Genomic DNA, 22,868 nt, shown 5'->3' with positions numbered 1-22,868 from the left:
TTCAATTTGCTGTATACAGCACCAACAGTGAGAACTCTAGAAACAATACTTATTACTACTAGTAATGATAGATATTTATAAAGTGCTTTAAAGTTTGCAATGTTGAGAATTGTGCATAATATCTCATTTGAGTATCACAGCAACCCCATGAGGTAAATGCTTAAAAGTACTATTATTCCCATTTTTCAGGTAAGAAAACTGAGGCTCAAAGAGGTTAAAAGTAACTTGCTAGTGATCACAGAGCTAATAAATATGAGGCTGGATTTAAAACCAGGCCTTCCTGACTCCAAGTCTGGCACTCTATCCACTAGGAAAGTATAGCAGACATCATCTACAGAACCATAACCAAAGCTTTTTTTTTCCTGAGCCAAACAGGTCTCATTGTTAAGACAGGTCTAATGAAAATTCAAGTGGGATGGGAAGACTTCAACTGTCCATTCCTCCCGATTGTGACACCAATGTAGACAAACTTTGTTCAACCTTGAATTTGGGGTGGGGGGAGGTGTTTCAGGTAGACAATGAATATTCAAAGTCTATTAAAAGAGACAACTACAAGCAACAACAATGACAAAATAGGTCTCCTCACAAAGAACCAGTCCCACAAAACAAATTCCTTCCCATTGATCCTTCTCAACAGAGCAACCAAAATAAGCCTCTCTACCACAACAGTATTTTCTTTGCAAGGCAGGCTGAACCAACATTATCTGAAACTGGTTAGTGATGTTTACTATCAATTATTTAAATGATCAAGGGTTACAAAATCAGAAAAGGATCAACTTCTGCTTTGGTTTGACAGCGTATACACATAACCAGGGAGAGACAAAGGTAGATGATAGTATTTGAGGCATGTAAAGTTCACTTAGGGAACATCTCATCTAGCTCCCTTATTTTATAAATAAGGAAACTAAAACCCAGAAAAGTTAAATCATTTCACTACTGTCACCAGGCAGATCAAGGCTAGAACCCTAATATCCAGACCCTGAGACCAGTGTTCTTTACCCTGATACTATTTTAAATAGTGTCCACATAATTTGACTAAGTCTATTCAGCAGGCTTCGTTAAAATGTCAAGTTCATGGGCAAGTAGGTGGTGCAATGAATAGATCACCAACCCCAGAGTCAGGAGGACCTGAGTTCAAATCCAGTCTCAAGACACTTGACACACTAGCTGTGTGACCTTGGGCAAGTCACTTAACCCCAATTTCCTTGCCTTCCCTCCTCCAAAAAAAAAAAATGAACCTGATTAGTAATAATGAGATGATGATGATGATGATGATGATGATGGTGGGGACCCCTCCCCCAGTTCCTATGCAAGCTGGAAGACACCTAAGCAAAGGTCCAGAGATGGATGTCATCTTTATTTTAACACGAGAAAATTCAAACAGTACTGTTATTTCATAATTAAACATTTCCCATGATATATTTACATAAAACACTTTGTGTTTAATTCTTTATTGTCTATATTTACTCAAGAACAAAATCCTTCCAGTTCTAAATGTTATGTTCAGTGTTGTAGCCAGGAAAAATAAGCATTTAATCCAGAGCAACATTTCTTTTCCTATGGTCTAAAAGTACCTGGATTGGTTACTTTAATGCTACCTGATAGGGTTCTTAAAAGAAATAAAAGAATTTAAGGAATTAATTCCTTTAAGTAAATAACTATAAGAAACCAAACCCACCAGGCAATAAGGAAAAAAATAAATGCAGATCAAATGCTGAGGTTTCCAAATTGAGGAAACCAGTTTGTATTAATCTGTAATTAGTGGTAATGCTTTATGATATTTACCAGCTAACCCAAGCAGTTCAGATGACAAAGCAAGGAAAAATGGGGACAGTTTTTATTATGACATCATTGTTCAGGAACCAGAAATCCATAGGCATGGTGTACATTGCTATCATTTCATTGTGACAACTCAATTTTCTGCCATGGCTTGCCTCAGGTGTACCTGTATGATTATGATGACATTTCTAAAGTTAGTGCTGAAGTATAGAATGATCTCTTTATTACTTCCAAGCCCAAGAAAAAGGCTATCATGTGGAAAAGTGAAAACCATAATCCAATTTTGTTCTAATATAAAAGTTCTTATTATAGTAACACACATCACAGCAATTATACATTATATATTGCTACATTTTAGGGCTGTCATTGCACTCAACTTCTTGCACAACAACTAAGTCATAAGTTATAATCACTCACTAATTAAAATTAAGTCCTGGTCTTTGCTGTTGAAATCAATAGTCGTTTTTTCTATGATTATCAGTTTAAGTTGTAAAGATTTAACTCACTGGAGTCCTCACAGAAAAGGTACAAAGGTAAATTTAATAATTAAATGTCAAACATCCAGCTTGGAAATGAATGTATCCCTAGACAGACAGAATATAGCATTTTAAGAAAACTTTAATAGAAATGTGTTGTAGGAGGCTCTGCCTGGATTAGATGGCTACAAGTTTTTCAGAACTTAGCCAACTTTAATGTCTACCTGTCACCAAAAGCTGACAATTACCAGGAGGAAAGCATTTGCTTTCACATGTATCTCACATAGGCAATTTTTCCCCTTTAACATCCTTCCTTCATGACTTTATAAGAAGCTAGCTTCGTAGTCATTGACTGGTCCATGTTTGGAAGATACACATGAAAAGATGCCATTTTTAATTAGACAGGTCATTTTTTTTTAATGCCAATCACAGATTTTGTTTAACTCAATGAAAAGTTGAGATCATTTTGAAAACTGAAGAAGTTGGTCTCCAAATAAAGGGCTCACAATAAGAACCAGCCGGTTAAGTAACATACACATTTTAAGGCAGTTATTCGAATGTTGGTATGTAAGAGCAAACAAAGCAAATATGAAATAGCTCTTCATATAGGAATGTTGACTTTTAAACTAGGATTTTGTCCTAGAAAATAGAATAATAACAATAATAACCAGAGGATGAGAGATTATTAAAGATAGTTTTCAAGCTCTTAACATTGTATGGATTCAGAAGTTGGATAGTCTGTGCCCTACCCCCTTTTTGTGTGTGGATCTGGAATTTCATCCCTTTGGGAATTCTAATGTGGAAATTCCTTTCATCAATGTGGATCAACTCATCTATAACTTAACAGTGCCAGAGAATTACCTGGGAAACTTGGAGGATAATTGAGTTGTCTATGTCAAAGATACAGAGTATCTATACACATATGTATCAGAGATAGCATACAGTATGTATCAGAGACAGGCCAATCTTCTAACCATATCAGACTGCCTCCCAATGTTCTTTGTTGATTGTCATATGAAAAGTATTTCATGTGTCCAACAGAATGCAATGTCCTTGAGGGTCCTTTTGTTCTCTATTTTAAATTTTTTTTATTTTAAAAATTTAAATAATTTTTTTTTAATTTAAAGAATTTTTTTTTTTAAAGTTTGTTGAATTGACTTGTCTAATGGTAAGGAAACATCACCTCTCAGCAACATTCTTTCTGCTATTTTGTTACAGCCTCCTCTGATTTTGGGAAAGGACCCCAGAGGAGCCATTGCATCCTTCATCCTCTAGACTTAGCCACCATTCCACAAGTTCCCACATCCCTGTCCTCTCCCTTTCCCCTCCCCTCCCCCTTTGACCTCTGCTTTCATAATGTCTTTCTCTGATTCACACACTGAGGGCAAGGACTGTATTTTCCCCTAGTAGTTGTATCCCCAGACCTTGGCACAGTGCCTGGGGCATGGAAGCGGTTAATAAATGCTAGCTGATTGGCTGATGGATTATTATTCCTCATACAAATTAAACTTCCATCATTCCTGGAAGCCTGTCACTACAGTGTGCTAGCATCTGAATTCTTTGAGTGTGGGAAATTTCATTTATTCTTTATTCGCAAAGACCAACATGTAAATGTTTACTTTTTTTCTTCTTACAGATTTTTTTGTATGAATATCTCCAACACGTACCTGATCACAGTAGGCATTTAATAAATGCTTACTGATTCGCTGATAAGAGAAACAGTGATGAATTTGGAATTCAGACCTTTATTCTACAGTGAAATTCAAAAGCACTGGCCTTGAGTTGAAATCCTGGCTCTGCCATTCTCTCTGTCTTTGGATAAATTACCTAAATCCTCTGAGCTTCAGTTTTATCACCAGCAAAAGAGGTTCTTAACCATTTTGTGTGGCATGGACTCCTTTTGGCAATCTGGTGAAGCCTATGGATCCTTTCTCAGAATAATGCTTTTACATAACTGAAGGAAATGCTAAATTCAGTTAGAACGTTAGTGAAATTAAAGAAATAATTTCTTCCTATCCTGGTTCTCGGAACAGGAAGGGTGCCCCAAGGACCCCAGGATAAGAACCCCTGGACTAAATGATCCCAGGTCGCTTCAAATTCGAAAATCCTATGATCCCCAAACTCCAAGGTCATAGGATTTTTTTTAAGGAGTTGACAGGGATCTTCGTTACCAAAACATTAGACCATTAGGTTCCTAGGAAAATTAATGGATAACTGAAAGCCTGACCACAACCTTACTAATTCCTGAAAATCAACAACAGGAAATCCAGCTGTCCTCCACCCTCGCTCGCCATTCATCAAAAGCACATCCAATCTGATCGGCACTTACAGAAGGAAGAGGCAGCCAGCCAATGCCTGGGCCACTCTTAATTAGACTAGAAATGCCATTGCTTTCCTAAACCGAAGGAGCTTCATTTAAGCACCAACAATTTCTCTTTCCCCTTCCTCATCTCCCCACCGCCCTAGGGCTACTACCCAGGGAGGCAGAAAAGCTAAGCACACAGGCTTAAATTTGGAGACTCTTTTCTCATGCTGGAACTAGGGCAGGGGCAGCAGGCTGGGCACTGCCCCCCACCCTCTCAAGCAGGCTCCGGTCCCGCCGCCAGGTGTCCCATGCCTGGGGGAGCTGTGGAGTACCCTGCTCCCTTGCCCGGATCCTCTAGGGCCGGCCTCGGCGCTGGCTCGCCATTGGCCCGCGGGGCCATCGCTCCCGGCCCGCCAGGCAGAGAGCGGGCCCGGGAGCGACTCCCCAGTAAGCCGAGGAGAAGCGGCTGCCGCTCTGGCTAAAGAGCGCGTCTCTAGGCGCGCGCGGAGCCAATGTCAAGTCCCCCGCACCCGCGCCCCCCTCGGGGAGCCTGGGCCTGTCCGGGCTGCGGTCCCTGGGTACCCGGCGCCCCACGCGCGCGGCCCGGCCTAGCCCCAGGCGCCCCTCGCCTCCCCTCTGTGCGGGGCCCTGCAGGCCGAGCCCCCCGCCGCCTCTCAGGCGCAGAGCCGGGTCGGGGCTGACCCCCGCGCCCGAGGGCAGGGCCTGGGGGAAGGACGCTGCGTCCTCTCCCCAGGAGCCGGGCGAGCAGAGGCCCAGGGCGAGCCCCTCCGGCAGGCGCACCAACAGTCCCAGGGCGGCTCGTCCTCTCCCCGCCCGGCTCGCAGGGGTACCCAGGCCTGGGAAGCGACGACCCCCCGCCCCGGTCGGAGCCTCCAGGGCAGCCGATAGATGTGATAGTCGGCGTGGCCCCGGCCCAAGGACACAACCCCAAGGCGGGGAGGACAGGCGGGGACGCACGGCTCAAACTCCGTGTCCAAGGAGTCACCTCTCAGAGTCTACAAATCCAAAAGTGAAATTAAACCGACACCACCACCTCCAACCTCCTCCTTCTCCTCCTCTTCCTCCTCCTCCTCCTCCTCCGCCTCCTCCTCCAAGCACCCCGGGGAGCGACTGCAGAGGCAGCAGCTTCCCCTAAAATGCAGAGGATCCACCTTCGAGATAAATATTCCGGGGCCAGGGCATCTAGCGCCAAAAGAACACTGTCAACCCCCTCCCCAGCTCTCCCACACACACAGAGGACACACAGACCCACGGATATGTCTCCATAGACATGCCCCCAGCGAGAATCCCCCAAACACACCAGCACACATAGAGAGACAGCCCCTCGCAAAGAGACACAACCATTATTTGGAAAATAAATAATTGTTACCTCTCTCACTGTGTGCTTGCTTGTTCAACGCTACCCGTGTAATCCCTGCACAAGGGTTGCTAGGGTTGTGTAAAAAATGGAAATTGAAAACCCGTCAGAGGAAATAATCGCAGGAGCAAAACTAAAAGTTACTCCCTCGGCCTGCCTGAGAACAGACCAGATCGAAAGCAAAACAAGGAGAGGAAACTGCACAGAGCAGAGGCTGGAAATCCCCCTCTTCCCTCCTCCTTCCTCCTCTCTCCTCTCTCCGCCCTCCTCCCTCCGCCCTTCCTCCTCCGCCCTGTTTGTTTCGCCTTGTGCAAACGAAGAGCTGGGGGGGAGGGGTACGGGGGAGGGGAGGAGGAAGAGGGTGGAAATCAGTCGGCTCTGGGAGAGGTACGGAAGTTTGCCGCCGCCTCTCATTGGTCTACGGGGATGCTTTCATCATTTCTCAGAAAAGTCAATTTCATTTTCACTTCCTTCCAACCTGCAACTGCAACACACGAGGGGGAGGGAAATCGAGAGGTTTCCACTCAGGCCACAGTCAAGAAACTGTGGCAGAAACTAGCCGGCATCTCCCTCCATAGCAGAAGTGACAAGGTTTGAGAAGAGGGTGATTTGGCGGAGAGGGCCATCTGGGTGGGGCCTAGGGGAGTCTAGGGACTACAGAATTTGGTGAGGCTACGGGGGGGTTTTGTCCATTTTATTGTTTGTTTAAGAACAGCAGATACTTTCGTATTTGGTGGATGGGCATTCCAACCATGGCCAATTAGCAGCTCCAGGCTTGTTCCTCCTGTGGATTTTAATCCATCTTTTCCCATAAACCTTTCCTGGGATTTTCCATGATTCTTTTCGTATCTTCTGGGTACCAGTCAACCTAACACTTAAGCTCTGCATCTCGTCTCTCATTCTTGCTACTTGACCAGTGAATGCACCTACTTTCCCATCTTTTCTAATGGCTTTTAAACTACTTTAAATCGTCTTTAGTATCTAGTTATAGCCTATGTAAACATTTTGTTGTGTTCAGTCGTGTCCGATTCTTTATGATCCCATTTGGAGTTCTCTTGGCAAAGATACTAGGGTGGTTTGCCATTTCCTTATCCGGTTTATTTTACAGATGAGGAAACCGAGGCAAACAGCGTTAAGTGACTTGCCCAGGGTCACACAGCTAGTGACCATCTGAGACAAGATTTGAACTCAGGAAGATGAGGCTGGCACTCTATGCACTCACTGTACCACCATGCACCTTCTTTCCTTTGCCTTTTCACTTCTAATGCTGATTCTTCAATGCTTGAGGTGTTCCTTTCCTGGTTTGCAATTGTACAGCAACACCTGAATGATTTTGGTGTTGTGATGGTGGGCTTTTTGTAGCAGTGGATAGTTTGGAATCTTCGGAAGCACTTTGAAATTCAAACAGGCAGTCCTTGAGAGCTGACTCTGATATGGAGGATCTGGTTTCACATCCTATGATGCTAATTACATGTGAACTTGGGCAAATCACTTAACCTCTCTAGGCCTCAATTTCTTCCTCTGTACAATGGGGATAACAGCTCCTATCTCACAGGGCTGCTGTGAACATAAAATAACCTATGTAAAGTGTTCTGCAATCTTCAAGATATTACATAAATGCTGACCTAACTGCAAAACATAGCTTGGGCAGTTTTTTCCTGCCATCTGTTGCCCCATGTGGATGTTAAGATCAATCCTTTTTTTCACAGTTTCTGTTAATTTTACTGCCAATGACTTTGTAACAGTCCAGGACTCAATACAATCTGCAATGCAAACATTGAAAAATTTCACTATCAACAGAGAATTCTTTTTTGGACAAATAATAATAATTATAATAACTCAAATTTATGTAGCACTTTGAGGTTTGCAACATATTTTATTTATTACTTCATTTGATCATCCCATAAACCCTATGAAGGTGTTATTATCCCCATTTTACAAATGAGGAAACTGAGGCTGAGAGGAGTTAAATAATTTTCTCACATTCACACAGCTAGAAAGTATCTGAGTAAGAATTTGAACTCACTCCAAAGCAAGCACTTTTCATCTATGATGCCATGCTCCAAGACACTGACAAACATGCACCCCCTATTTGATACATCACTTGATCTCAGTATTAAGTGAATCATTGAACAAAGTCATCTTTGTGGTTGTATCTATTATAGAGATTTTTTCTTTATGATTATGATATACCCATGGGAGGCACCTTGTCCAAGCAAAGGCTTCAATGAAGACTATTTGCTTTGCTGAGTCAAATGCTTTCTTAAAAAAAAAAAAAACCAAATAAAAAACCTGTGGGATCCTATGTTCTCTATACATCAGCTTGTTGTGTAACTATAAAGACATGAACTGCTGTAGAAATTTGTTCACAAAAGTCTGTGCCTTTCCATTGTTTTTATTGAGAATACTCTTGATGCATAGTATGGAGTGGGGAACCTGCAGCATCAAGGCCATGTGGCCCCCTAGGTCCTCAAGTTCTACCCTTTGACTGAATCCAAACTTCACAAAATAAATTTCATTCTTATGCAGATTCTATACAGATGACAGAATGGAGTAGTCACTGTTGAAATGGTACAGCCAGTTTGGATCTCAGTATGGAATTATACAAAAAAAAGTAGTTAAATTGTCCATGCCTTTTGTCCCAGCAATCCCACAATCAATCATATACCTAGAGGAAGTCAAAGACAGAAAGAAAGCTCCAGTATATATCAAAATACTCCTCAGAGCACTCTTTGTGGTAGCAATGATGTAGAAACAAAGTGGGTACCCATAGAATGAAGAATAACTGGGAGGGAGAACCCTATGATATATGAAGTAATAAAATATTGTTGCGCAGTAAGAAATGATGAATAAGAAGAACTCAGAGAAACATGGAGAGGTTTTCATGAACTGATACAAGGTGAAATAAGCAGAACCAAGAGGACAATGTATACAATGACTACTAAAATGTAAATGAAAAGATCACTGAAAGAAAGTTAAAGTCTGAGTAAATTAAAAAAAAACATGATGGTCTCAAGGCACAGAAGAAGCTTATCTCCTCTTCACATCTGAGAAGCAGTAGACTACTGGGTCAGAATATTATGCACCTTATCAGATGTGGTTACTGGAATGAATGTTCTTGATCTGTTGTTTTTCTTTGTCACAAAAAAAGGCTCAAACTGAGGGAGGTAGGAAAGGAGTTCAAATGACTTCAATAAGGTGATTTTAAAAAATTTAAGAAATGACCGCACTATAAAGACAAAAGACATCAAAATATTTTTAAATAAATAAAAGGAAAAACAATGGCAGGGGTTGGGAGGGGAAGGAAAGGTTTTATAAAGATGAGAAGTATCAGTAGTTAGCCTACTCACTTGCCTTATTTTGTCATTAAAAGCATTGTTTGTGATTTTCAGTTTCTTTTGGAATTGTTATTTTCCTTTTTTGAAGTATCTTGAGAACTGATCCCTGAATGATTTTAAAATTAAATTATCTCAGCACAGATTTCTTCTATATATATTTAGTCAGGGTCTAGCCACTCATCCTGCTTTCTTGTTCTTAAATTACCATTGCTGCTATGGTGGTAGGGTACAACTCTGTTAATTATATTAACATTGGGGGCGGCCAGGTGGCACAGTGAGTAACAGCACCGGCTCCAGTGTTGGGATGACCTGGGATCCAATCCGGGCTCAGACACTTAGCACCCACCCAGAAATAACTGGTCGTGTAACCTTGAGCAAGTTACTTAACCCCAATTGCTTAAAAAAAAATAAAAAATTATATTGCCATTGCCTATGAGAATAGAAGATTGTCTACATGTGAATTATCACTATTAAAATGCTAACAAATCTGTTTTGTTTTCCTTCTGAATTCACCTGTGAAATAATGTAGCTCAGCTATTCTCAAATCTATGTTCCCATTCTTCTAAGGAGATGGAGGACTGCCTTATCTTACTGGAGGTTCAGCCACTGCCTCCTAAAATCCTCCAAAACTTAGAATTCTACTTTGCCCTGCAGGACCTCTGAGACTGTGGGTTTAATTCCTTATGTAACCTAAGGATCTTTCAGCCTTACTATCTCACCACTGCTACCTTTAGAATTTGCTGACCTTTTCCATCTGCCCTACAGCTGAGCTTTCTTTGATGTGTTATCTCCCTGAGACTATGAGCTCCTTAAAAACAAAGCATGTTTCAGTTTTTCTCCTTGTATCCCTAGCACCTAGCACAGTGCTTGACATATAATAAGTGCTTAAGAAATTTTTTTTCTTTCTTTCATTCATTCATTTATTGTTAACTCTTTCACTACTCAGAAGAGGTGTGTGTGAGAGAGAGAGAGAGAAAAAGAAAGAGAACTTGTTACTATTCTTTAATCCTGCTCAGTAATGTTTTACAAATGAGGTTGTACTCAAAATTAGCGTCACTCTTGACTGCCAATGTGGTGTCATTTGGCAAGGAGAATAAATGTTTTCTGGCTGAGGTGGTTTCTGGATGCTTTCAGTATCTACCGCATAGTAAATGTTTTTTATTTATTTAACTTTTACAAAAGGACAAAGGAGTTCTTAATCTTTACTTTTGTCCATTTCCCATATTTTCAGAGTTGGCAGCTTGTTTTAAAAGGTTTACCATAACTGGAAACCATATTCTCTTATCTTTATCCTTTCTTTTAACATGGTCACTACTTGAACCTGTTCTCTAAGCATCTAATGATCTGAACGCATATCATTTTGAATGAATGCTATCTTTATGTTCACTAACTATTAGGAGATTCTCAATTTCATTTTATGCCCTCACAACCAGTGGTTTTTAGCTTTCTTTTTGTTAAAAGTATTTGGGATACAGATATCAGTCTACAGATCTTTAGCTTTTATCTGCTTTTATTTATAGTGAGATTATAAATTCTCAGCGCTGACCTCCCCCAGGCCTACTTTCACACTGTAGTCACATGCTGACATAGCTTAGAACAAACACCTTGTCAAATTCTTCATAGAACTTTTCTTTTTTATCTCCTACAACTGCTATTGGTGTTTATTGTTGTATACTTGTTTTCAGTCATAATCGACTCTTCATGACCCCATTTGGGGTTTTCTTGGCAAAGATCCTAGAGTGGTTTGCCAGTTCATTTTACAGTGAAAAAACTGAGGCAAACAGGGTTAAGTGACTTGCCCAGGGTCACACAGCTAGTAAGTGTACTAGGTAATATTTGAACTCAGATGAGTCTTTCTGACTCCAGGCCCAGCACTCTATGCACTGTGGTGCCACCTAGCTGCTGCAATTTCAGTTGTGTTCAACTCTTCATGATCCCATTTGGAGTCTTCTTGGTAGAGATGGTGAGGTGGTTTGCCATTTTCTTCTCCAGCTCATCTTACAGGTGAGAAAATTGAGGAAAATAAGGTTGTCAGACTTGCCCAGGGTCACACAGCTAGTAAGAGTCTGAGGCAAGATTTGAATTCAGGTGTCCCTGACTCTAGGCCCAGCATTCTATCCCCCTAGCTGCCCCCTGTCTGGTACCTTACACAATAGACAGTCTGTTGGATGTCCAGGACTTGAAGCCTTTGCAGCTAGGTGAGAACTTAACACTCTGCTGTCACGGCCCTTAATAGCTACTGGACTGTGACTTTGGTAAAGGTCAGATAATAGAATCTTTATGAAAACAATTTCCAGCATAATTAAAAATAGATTATTCCACATCAAACTACCACTACTAATGGAGGAAAAAAACATACAAAATACATTTAACTGAAGAGACAAGAAAGTATCCATTTGGCTGTACACAAAGAGAGTGAAACAATGTGAGTTCTTCTCTCTTTGTTGCAAGAATATTGCCCATCTCTGAGAGGAAGGCAACATCAATTCCAACTCATACTGGCTGTGCCCACTTGCCAGTTCTGGGACCATAGACAGACAAGTCATGTGACCTCTCTAAGGTGAGGCTTCTTCATTTGTAAAATCAGCAACCATTTATTAGGAACTTACTGGTGCTCAGGGACAGACACTGGAAATAAAAAGAAAGACAAAAACAGCCCCTGCCCTTGAGGAACTCACATGGGAGAGACAAATGAAAATAAATGCATACAAGAAATATAGTCGGTCAGTAATGCCATGGAGGGTGTGGCATATTCACAGAGGACCATCTCCTCTGATGTGAAGGTTTGCAGAGCCCTTTTGGGAGCTGCTCATCCACCTTTTATGTCCATCTGTGAACAGGTTGGGAATCTTGCATGGGGAGAGAGAGAAGGAGAAGGGGAAACCTTGCCTGGCTCTGTCCTAGACACTCAGTGCTGTCATTCTGCCTGTCTTTCTTTTTGTGGAAGGATTTGAGGAATTAATTCACAATAACATATTAATGACCTATGGTATTAATTCTGGGAATATTTTCATTTAAAAAGAGGTCTGACAGAATAGAGAACAATGATGATATAAAAGACTGAATCTCTAATAGTGGGACTTTTCGATACTGTGGTGGGGATATTTTGAGGATTTTCTGGTCTCCCTAAGATCACTTCATGGCAAAGGGAGTAAGAAATAGTGTTCACCTCTGGCTCCAAGAAGCTATATCATGAACAGTGGCCACACCCTGTAAACTATCTTGGCAGATGGGTTTAAACAGGTTGAGGGTAACCCAGAGACCTCAAACGTGTAGGTGAGTTAGGGGGATGTGAAGACATCCCCCAGTGTAATGGGCAGATGAGAACAATTTGTTCCAGTGGTCATGAAGGCAGCTTTAGCAGGAGCTGTGGAGCACTTAGAGCTTGGTCAGACATCAGGGACACCAAGATCTTCCAGTGTATCCCAGGCCATCACCAATTATTCTGATTTTTGTCCTGCCCCTGGAATTCAATGACTCTGGAAGAGAGAGTGAGGCCAACAACTCTGAACAACTCTGCCCACTTGAATCCAAATCTTGCACAAGTTAAAACATCAACCCATGATGTCACTAGTCCTCTTCGAAAACAAAGCACGTAGGCATTTATTAAGTGCTTACTATATGCGAGGTACTGTTCTGGTTATAGCTCAAATGGGAGAGACAAAGATGAAAATAACTAAATGCATGCAGAGGCAACAATGAAGCATCCCTTCTCCTCAAAGATGTTGTATTCTCCTGGGGGAAACAGCCGGCTCACAGATAGATAAGGGCAGGAAGGAACACACACACACATGCACACATGCATATATAGGACAGTTGCCTTGAGTATAATATAAATTACTTTGTTACAGGTACAAATATTTTTTTTATTTTTTTGAGGGGGGGGCAAGGCAATTGGGGTTAAATGACTTGCCCAAGGTCACACAGCTAGTAAGTGTCAAGTGTCTGAGTCTGATTTGAACTCAGATCCTCCCGAATCCCAGGCTAGTGTTCTATTCACTAAGCCATCTAGCTCTCCCCTACAGGTACAAGTATTAACAAGGTTATAAAATATAGAAACTGAGAGTAAATTACAGTTACACAAAGTCAGCATCCAATATTGTCCAGATTAGGAGATACATTCCACTTCTAGGTCCCTTGGTTCTGAATATATCTATCTAGTTGCCCAGATGCCAGAGACCATTCCTGTGCCAGGACTTGTTTTCCCTGGATATACAAGAAAAAAAAATTCTCTATTTCCACTCTACTTTTAAGGAAGCGAGGTTTTTTTTTTTCTTTCTCATTTCCCTTTTGCCAATGAAGCTCAAGGAAATGCGTAACTCATGTCCTGATTTCACAGTTCCTAGGGAACCTCCAATCAATTACCACTTTTTTCTTTTATTCACAATGTTCTGCAGGATTTGCTGCTCTAGAAATCAATCTGGGCTACCTCTTACTCCATTTGCCAGGAAGTGATCTTAGGGACACCAGAAAATCCTCAAAATATCTCTCTCACAGTATCTAAAAGTCCCACTATTAGAGATTCGATCTTTCATGTTACCATTGTTCTCTATTCTGTCAGGCTTCTTTTTAAGTGAAAATATTCCTAAGATTAATAGCATAGGGCATTAGCATGTTAGTGTGAATCACTTTCCCAGATCCTCCTGCAAAAAGAAAGACAGAGAGCATAATAGCACTGAGTATCTGGGAGAGAACTAGGCAAGATTTCTCCTTCTCCTTCCAACTCTCCCCACCCATATTCTCAACCTGTTCACAGTATACCTGCAGTTTTTCTTAGGAACTTCTTTTCCTTTAATTTAAGGCTGAAATTCTTGACCTGAGGTACATGGCCTCCTTCATGGGTTGGGGGAAAATGCCTCTTTATTTCAATGTAGTTGGTTTCCTTTATGTGTTTTATACATTTAAAAAAACATATGGACTTAGGCTTCCCAGGATAACTAAGGGAGTCCAAGACATGAAAAAGATTTTGTAGCCCTTGGAATGCAAATTCCCCTTCAGCAAAACAGTATCTTAAGTTATCAGCCATTTACAGAACTTCCTAATTTTCCATCTTTGCATCCCCAGCAAAAGGACGACAGGTGGAACCCAGAATTGAATATGAGGAAGAGTGAGCTGGTTTGCATTTGGGAAATTACACGTTGCTTTTAGTAATCTAAACTGTTCCCAGAAGAAAGAGCCCTCTCTTCAACATGAACACTCTTCCCATGATGCTCCACAGTTGTGAATCATAGAACATAATAACATCTGAGAAATCCCAGTTTCAGGTGACCCAAATGGACCAGTGTGTTTCTTAGGGCGATCTCTGTCCAAAATAATAGCATTAGAGATAACATTGAGGAAATGTCTCATCAGAAAGAGAGGGTAAGCATGAATGGCAAGAATGAGGTATAAAAGACAGTCGGGGTGACTAGGTGTCATAGTGAATAGAGCACTGGCCCTGGAGTAAGGAGAACCTGAGTTCAAATGTGACATCAGCCACTTAGCACATACTAGCCATGTGGCCTTGGACAAGTCACTTAACCCCAATTGCCCTGCCTTCCCCCCTCCATAAAGAAAAAAAGAAGACAAGACGGTCTGAGGGCCCAGCTGGCACCCACAAAATATACAAAGTTCATAGGATTATAGCAGTGAGTCCAACCCACTTATTTTACAGCTGGGAAAACTCTGGCCAAAGAGGCCAAGTGACTTGCCCACAGTATCTATAATAAGATTTGAACTCAGGATTTCCTAACTGAGTCTGAGAGCCTATCCACTATGTTATCTTCCTAAAGGAAAGCCACCAACAAAATAGATCATATAATCCAAAAAGAGGTACAGCATTTAGACCTGTATGATACTCATAGTCGCACATAAGACAAACTGCCTCTCCTCTAGATGCTGGAAATGCCTTCTTTTCCTAATGCCCACACCCTGTCAAGCCCTGGAAACTTCCTTGTCTCATGCTTATACTTCCTCTTTGATTCAGCGGGACCTCCTCCCCACCCCCAGCCAATAGTACCTCTCTGACTATGATTTCAGAAATGGGGAACCAAGCAAATTTGTCTAAGCGGGAATCTGCCCCCCTCCCTATAAAACCCATGAACTCCAGCTGCCTCGGGGAGCTGCCCCAAGGTTAAAGTGATTGCAACTCAGGCATCCCACACCCTGACTAAGAGAAATAAATGGGGAGCTCCAGGTTGCTGGGTGTGCCATCCAACAGTAGCCTCTCTGAAGGGCCATTAATGAGTCCCCTTCCTCCTATTGCCTTTGAAGACCAACACATTCAAAGTCCCAATGACTGACTTAGTTTAACATTTCTGTCTTTGCCATTGTCATCTTCCCTCTGACCTCCCTCCCCCTTTTGCTTTAGGCTCTGAGCCTCCCCTTTCATGGATTAAAAGGATAATAAAAGGGCTAATGCTTTATTCATCACTACTCTGATTTTTTTTGTTGTTGGAAGCTCCTTCTGAGTCACATAACATCCCTTCATGGTTCTGGTCCCTTCTCCCACTGCTAAGTTCTTTCCAAGGCTTTCATTTTGGTGACTGGCGTAAGCTGGCTATGCTTCCATTCCCCTCCCTGCTATGCTTTCAATTCTCTTTTGACTTCACCAAGTCTCAGTGCTTGGCATCTTCTCACCCTGGATCATCCCTCTCCCCCCAAATTGCCCCATCTCCCATTGGTGTATTCCCTCCAAGGCCTCCATTTTGGAGATAGGACCAGGCGGGCTATGCTTCCTTCTCCTTCCAGCTGTGTTTCTCTCTAGATTTCACCAACATGTGCAGTTGTTTATATTTGTATCCCTGGGATCTAGCACAGTCCCTGGCATATAATAAGTGCTTAATAAATGCTTGTCATCTTGTCCTGCCTTGCAAATAACCATTACAGTTTTCCAAGTCTGGCCCCCATGTGTCTGCCCCAGATGTGGCCTTCCTTTCAGTTCTGACCAGGCCCTGACATGGCTGGCCCTGGCAGCCCCCTTGCATTCCTCCTCCTGCTCTTGCTTCTCTGCTATTGCACCCCATATGTGCCAGCCCTCTCCCTCCACAAGCACATGGTCCCTTCGCTGCCTCCCTTCTCCACCCCAGCCACATTTGCACCTTCACAAAAATCTCTACCTAGAGGTCTGCAGAATGGTCCACTTAGGTAAAGCTAAAACTGTCTGTATTAAGGATGGGGACAAGGAGTAGTTGTATGAATTGTCTACGGAAGAACATGCATAGAGAATGTGAACGCATCGGAGGAGGGAATTGTGGGAAGATGGCAGAATAAGGCAAGAAATTACCCAGCTCTCCTAAATTCACCCCAGTATAACTTAAAATAATGCCTCAAAGTGAATTTTAGAATGGCAGAAGTAGTTAAAAGTGGGAATAAAGCAATCACCCAACTAAGACAAATTGGGGGGATGTCAGAAAATATTTGACCTACCTGGCTGATAGTCTGGACAGGAGTGAAGTACATATACCCACCAATAAACAACAAGCAACCCTGTTGGGGGAGGGGGTGCAGGTATATCAGGAGTAGCTGATGCTTCAAAATCTTTCTCCCCACAGGGTATGGGGGTCCAGTGGTGATCAGGGGAAGATTGTGGTGGCAGGGGAGACCTCCACTGGAAACAGGGCTAGGAGGCATTGGTCAGATATAGTCCCAGGCGATAGCTGTAGGTGAAGAGAAGTGAACAGATACCAATGAGTGTAATCACAGAGAGGCAAGGGCCCTACTGGTTGTGGTCATTCCCAAGAGAGAGGAGTCCCTGGTTTCAGTTCCAGAGCAGAGGGGTAAGCTGATACTTGCAGCCACCTGATAGGAACCACAGGGAGCAAATGTGTTTGTGGTGGCAGCCATGCTATGGGCTCTGGTCGTGGCTTAGGGGAGAAGAGAGTATGTGAAGTCACTCATAGACCAGGGCATGAGCCAGAAGAGCAGTGACTACACCTGGCCTTCTTGTGTCTCATAGCACATTGGAAGAACAAAAAAGTCAAAGACCTCCAAATAGAGCTCTGAAAACAATAGCATAAAAATCTTGAAGCTTGAGACATCTCCCACATACTGGGAGCAGAGCCCAACTGTAACATAAATTTAACAGCCAAGAAATAAGCCATTGTTTAAAAATGAGTAAACAACAGAAAAAGAACCTGACCATAGATAATTACTATGGTGATAGAGAAGATCAAGGTTCAAACTTAGAAGAAGACAATGAAGTCAAAACAGCTACTTGTAAAGTTTCAAAGAAAAAAAAATGTCATGGTCATAAGGCCAAAAAGAGTTCTTGGAAGAATTTTAAAAGGATTTTTGTAAATCAAATAAAAGAGGTAGAGGAAAAATTGAACAAACAAATCACAATAATGCAAGAAAATCAAGACAATTATGAAAAGAAAGTCAACCAATTGAAGAAAGAAATAAAAAAAATGACTCCTTAAAAATTAGAATTGGACAAGGGAAGCTAGTGACTTCATAAAACATCAAGATATAATAAAACAGGGGTGGCCAGATAGCACAGCGAATAAGAGCAACGGCTCCAGTGTCAGGATGACCTAGAGATTGAATCCAGGGCTCAGACACTTAGCACCCACCCAGAAACACCTGGCCGTGTAACCTTGAGCAAGTTACTTAACCCCAATTGCTTAGGGGCAGCCAGGTGGCTCAGCGAGTAAGAGCACTGGCTCCAGTGTTGGGATGACCTGGATCAAATCCGGGCTCAGATACTCAGCACCACACCCAGAAATAATAACTGGCTGTGTAACCTTGAGCAAGTTACTTAACCCTGATTGCTTTAAAAAAAAAAAAAAGATATAATAAAACAATCAGAAGAATGAAAAAATAAAAGTGAACATGAACTATAAAGAATTGTTGGAATACCTGAAAGTCATGATAAAAAGAAAAGAGCTAGACACTATCCTTCAAGAAATTAAGGGAAATTGCCCTGAAGTTTTAGAACTAGAGGATAAAATAGAAATTGAAAAAAATCCACTGATCACTGCCTGAAAGAGATACCAAAATGAAAACTCACAGGAACATTATAGCTAAGATTCAAAGCTCCCAGGTCAAGGAGAAAATATTATAAACAACTTGAAACAATTCAAATATTGTGGAGTTACAGTCAGAAAACACAAGATTTAGCAGCTTCTGCCTTAAGAAACTGAAGGGCATGGAATATGATATTTCAAAGAACAAAGAATTTGGGTTAGCAACCAAGAATAATCTATGCAGCAAAGCTGAATGAATTGAAGGACTTACAGGCATTCTTAAGGAAAACACCAGAACTGAACAGAAAACGTTATTTAGAAATACAAGAGTCTGGAGAAATATAAGAAGGCAAATAATAAAAGACTAATCACAAGGGACTTAAGGTTAATCTGTTTACCTCTAATATGAGAAAATGATACTGGTAACTCTTAATATTACCATTACTAGAGTAGTTAAATTATACAGGGCTTGGGGTTGAGTTGATTAGGATGGGATGATCCTAAAAATTGTGTAGGGAGAGGTAAAATGGAGTAAATTATCTAATATAAAAGAGGGGTGAATGGAAAAACTGTTACAGTGGAGAGGAAGATAGGTTGAAGAGTGGGTAACACAGTAATCTTATTTTCGTTGGAACTGGGTTAAAGAAGGAATAACATATACATCTAGTTGAGTATAAAAATCCTCTTACAGAGGAATAGGAGAGCAATGGGATAGGCTAAGGGAGTAACTCTTAGAAGGGTGTATGGATTAGGGAGGCAGTGATCAGAAGTAAATTAGACTTCTTTGGAAGGAGAGGGTAAAGAGAGAGAGAAGGATAAACAGTAGGGGGAAAAAGGATGGAGGGAAATACACAACTAATCATTATCACTATGAATGTTAATGGGAAGAATTCATCCACAAAATGGAAATGGATAGCAGAATGGATAAAAAAACAGAATTCAACAGTATGTTGTTTATATGAAACACGTTTAAAAATGAGAGACACACGTAAAATAAAAATAAATGGCTGAAATAAAATTTATTGTGCTTCAACTGATGTAAAAAAAAAAAGCAGAGGTAGTAATCATGATCTCAGACAAGTTAAAGCTAAAATAGATTTAATTAAAAGAGATAAGCAGGGAAACTACATTTTAGTAAAAGGTACAATAGATAATGAAGTCATATTAATAGTAAACATATATGTACCAAATGCTATAGCATCCACATTTATAAAGGAAAAGATAAATGAATTACATGTGGAAATAGAAAGCAAAATTATAATAGAGGGGGTCTTCAATCTCCCCCTCTCAGAACTAGATAAATCTAACTGAAAAACAAATAAGAAGTCAAAGCAATGAATAGAATCTTAGATAAGCCAGATATAATAGACATCTGGAGAGAAGTGATTGGGAATAGATAGGAATATACCTTTTCTCAGTGGTATATTACACTTTTACAAAAACTGATTATATGCTAGAGCATAAAAATTTTATAGTCATACAGAAAGGCAGAAATATTAAGTACATCATTTTCAGATCATAATACAATAAAAATTACAATCAATAAAGGGCAAAAGAAAGATAAAAATTAATTGGAGATTAAACAAACTAATATCAAAGAATGAGTGGGTCAAAGAACAAGTCAGAGAAACAATAACTAATTTTATTAAAGAGAAAGATAATAATAAAACAACATGCCAAAACTTATGTGAGGCAGCAAAAGCAGTAATAAGAGGAAAATTCATATTGCTAAGTGCTTATATCAACTTAAAAAAGAGAAAGAGTTGATCAATAAATTGTTATGCTTTTTTTAAAACTGGAAAAAGAAGAAATTTAAAATCCTCAATTAAATTAGAAATCCTGAAAATTAAAGGTGAAATTTTTAAAAGTTGATGTAAACCAAAAAAAAGGAAAAAATGTTTATAAATATTAAAGGGCCAGCTAAGTGGTGCAGTGAATAGATCACCAGTCCTGGAGTCAGGAGGACGTGAGTTCAAATCCAGTCTCAGACACTTAACACTTACTAGCTGTGTGACCTTGGGCAAGTCATTTAACCTCAATTGCCCTGCCTTCCCTTCTCCAAAAAGACCAAAAAGAAAATTGATGTAAGAAAACCATTGAATTAATAAATAAAACCAGGAACTGGTTTTATAACCAAAGGAACAATAGAATAAAAAATAAAAAGGGTGAATACTCCACTAATGAAGATGAAATTAAAGTAACTATTAGGAGTTATTTTGCCTACTTATGTGCCAGTAAATTTAACAGTTTAAGTGAAATGGAAGAATATTTACAGAAATATAAACTGCCCAGATTAATAAAAGAGAAAATAGATAATCTAAATAAACCTATTTTGGAGAAGGAAACTGAACATACTATAAATGAGCTTCCTAAGAAAAAAAGCATCAGGACAAGATGGATTTGCAAGTGAATTCTACCAAATACTTAAAAATTAACTAATTCCGATATTAAATAAATTAAATGGAATAACAGGCAAAGGAGTCTTACCAAATTCCTTTTATGAAGCAAATATAAACAGAGAAAGAAAATTATAGATCGATTTCACTAATGAATATGAATACAAAAATTCTAAGAAAAATATTAGCTAGGTGACTACAACAGTATATCATAAAGATTATACGTTGTGATCAAGTGGGACATATACCATGAAGGAATGATTTCATATAAGGAAAACTTTTCATAATTTTTATATCAATAATAAAATCAACAAAAGTCACAGGACTATATCAATAGATACAGAAAAAGTTTGGGGTTTTTTTGGAGAAGGGAAGGCAGGGAAATTGGGGTTGTGACTTGCCCAAGGTCACACAGCTAGTAAGTGTTAAGTGTCTGAGAATGTATTTGAACTCAGGTTCTCCTGACTCCATAGCCAGTGCTCTATTCACTGTGCCACTTAGTCTTCCCCCAAAAAGTTTTTGACAAAATATGACACTCATTCCTGTTACAAACATTTGAAAGCTTGGAATACATGACTTTTTCTTTAAAATTACAAGAAGAATCTGCCTAAAACCATCAGCAAGCCGATCTTGTAGCAGGGATAAGCTAGAATCCTCAATAAGATCAGAAGTGAAATAAAGATGCCTATTATCACCAGCGTTATTCAATATTGTACTAGAAATGCTAGCAATAAGAAAAGAAAAAATAAATTGAAGGAATCAGAATGTATAATAAAACTATTTCTTTTGTGGATGGTATGATGATATACTTGATATTTGACTAAAAAAATCAATAGAAACAATAATTTTAGCAAAGTAACAGGAGATAAAATAAGTCCACATAAATCATCAGCATTCCTACATATATTTATATGTCACCAACAAAGCCCTGCAAGAAGAGATATTAAAAGAAATTTCATTTAAAATAACCATAGACAATATAAAATACCTGGGGAGATACCTGCCAAGACAAACCCAGGGACTATGAATATAGTATACAGCCCTTTTACAAATAAAGTCAGATTCAAATAATTGAAGAAATATTAATTTTTCATGGGTGGGCTGAGTTTAATATAAATAAAAATGACAATTCTACCTAGAATAATCTACTTATTCCGTGCCATCCCAATTAAACTACCAAAATTTATTTTATTAAGCTAGAAAAAAATAATAACAAAATTCACGTAGAAGAATAAAAGGTCAAGACTATCAAAGGAATTAATAGGGGGAAATGTAAAGGACGAAGGTCTAGCAGGATGAGATCTTATATTATAAGGCAGTAATTATTAAATTATCTAGTATTGACTAAAAAATAGAATGGTAGATCAGTGGAACAGAATAGCATAAAATACACAGTAGTAAATTATTATACTACCTTTGTATTTGATAAACATACAGATTTAAGCTTTTGAGAAAAGAACTCGCTATTTGATAAAAAAAAATTGTTGGGAAAACTGGAAAGCAATCTGACTGAAACTAAGTATAGACCAGTATCTTAGACCATTTAACAAAATAAGATCAAGATGGATACATGACCTAGACATAAAGGGAAATGTCATAAGTAAAATAGAATATCAAGCATATTACCTATAGTATTTATGGATAGAAGACTTTATGAATAAACAAGAGATAGCATTTGGGGATATAAAATGGATGGTTTTGATTACATTGAATTTAAAAGGTTTTGTACAAATAAAACCAATGTCACCAAGATTAAAAGGAAAGCGGAAAACTGAAGAAAACATTTTATAGACAATTTCTTAGATAAAGGACTCATCTCAAATATATAGAGAACTGAGGCAAAGATGTAATTCATTCTCCAGTTGATAAATGTTCAAAGGATATTAACAGACAGTTTTTAGAAGAAATCAAAGCTATATATAGTCACATTTAAAAATGCTTGAAATCATCATTGCTAAGAGAAATGCGAATTAAAACAACTTCAAGACATCATCTCACACCTATCAGATTAGCTAAAATGACAGAAAGAGAAAATGACAAGTGTTAGGATGGATGTGGAAAAATTAGCACATTAATACACTGTTGGTGGAACTATGAACTGGAATTATGCCCAAAGAGTTATAAAACTGTGTATACCCCTTGACCCAGAAATAACACTATTAGGATTGTTTCCCAAGGTAATCAGGGAAAAAGGAAAAGAACCTATATATTCTAAAATATTTATAGCAACTCTCTTTGTGGTGGCAAAGAA

At 39.8% G+C, this 22,868-nt stretch overlaps 1 protein-coding gene and 1 long non-coding RNA gene across 25 annotated transcripts in view; one reads left to right on the top strand and one right to left on the bottom strand.

Annotated features, from left to right (window-relative positions):
* IRF2 (interferon regulatory factor 2) overlaps positions 1–6,193 on the bottom strand; it is a 141,740-nt gene extending 135,547 nt beyond the window's left edge. For 17 of the 24 annotated variants that reach the window (XM_069096298.1, XM_069096165.1, XM_069096347.1 and 14 more), the window contains exon 1: positions 5,951–6,193. The gene's annotated coding sequence lies outside the window, so the exon portion shown is untranslated. Of the gene's footprint in view, positions 1–1,785; positions 3,160–5,566; positions 5,640–5,950 lie in introns of those variants that run through there. The other 7 variants (XM_069096369.1, XM_069096287.1, XM_069096272.1 and 4 more) reach the window with 7 other exon arrangements.
* A 134-nt stretch (positions 6,194–6,327) lies between these two features.
* Positions 6,328–15,687, top strand: LOC138167469 (uncharacterized). Its single transcript, XR_011169892.1, has 3 exons — positions 6,328–6,529; positions 11,143–11,280; positions 14,341–15,687. It is a non-coding gene; the product is annotated as an uncharacterized lncRNA (long non-coding RNA).
* Positions 15,688–22,868: the final 7,181 nt, after the last annotated feature.

The sequence above is a fragment of the Petaurus breviceps genome, unplaced genomic scaffold (genome assembly GCF_028583685.1).
Source record: "Petaurus breviceps papuanus isolate PSGF00001 unplaced genomic scaffold, PetGlider_PUasm1.0 126, whole genome shotgun sequence".
NCBI lineage: Eukaryota > Metazoa > Chordata > Mammalia > Diprotodontia > Petauridae > Petaurus > Petaurus breviceps.
This window is presented reverse-complemented; position numbering and strand designations above follow the sequence as displayed.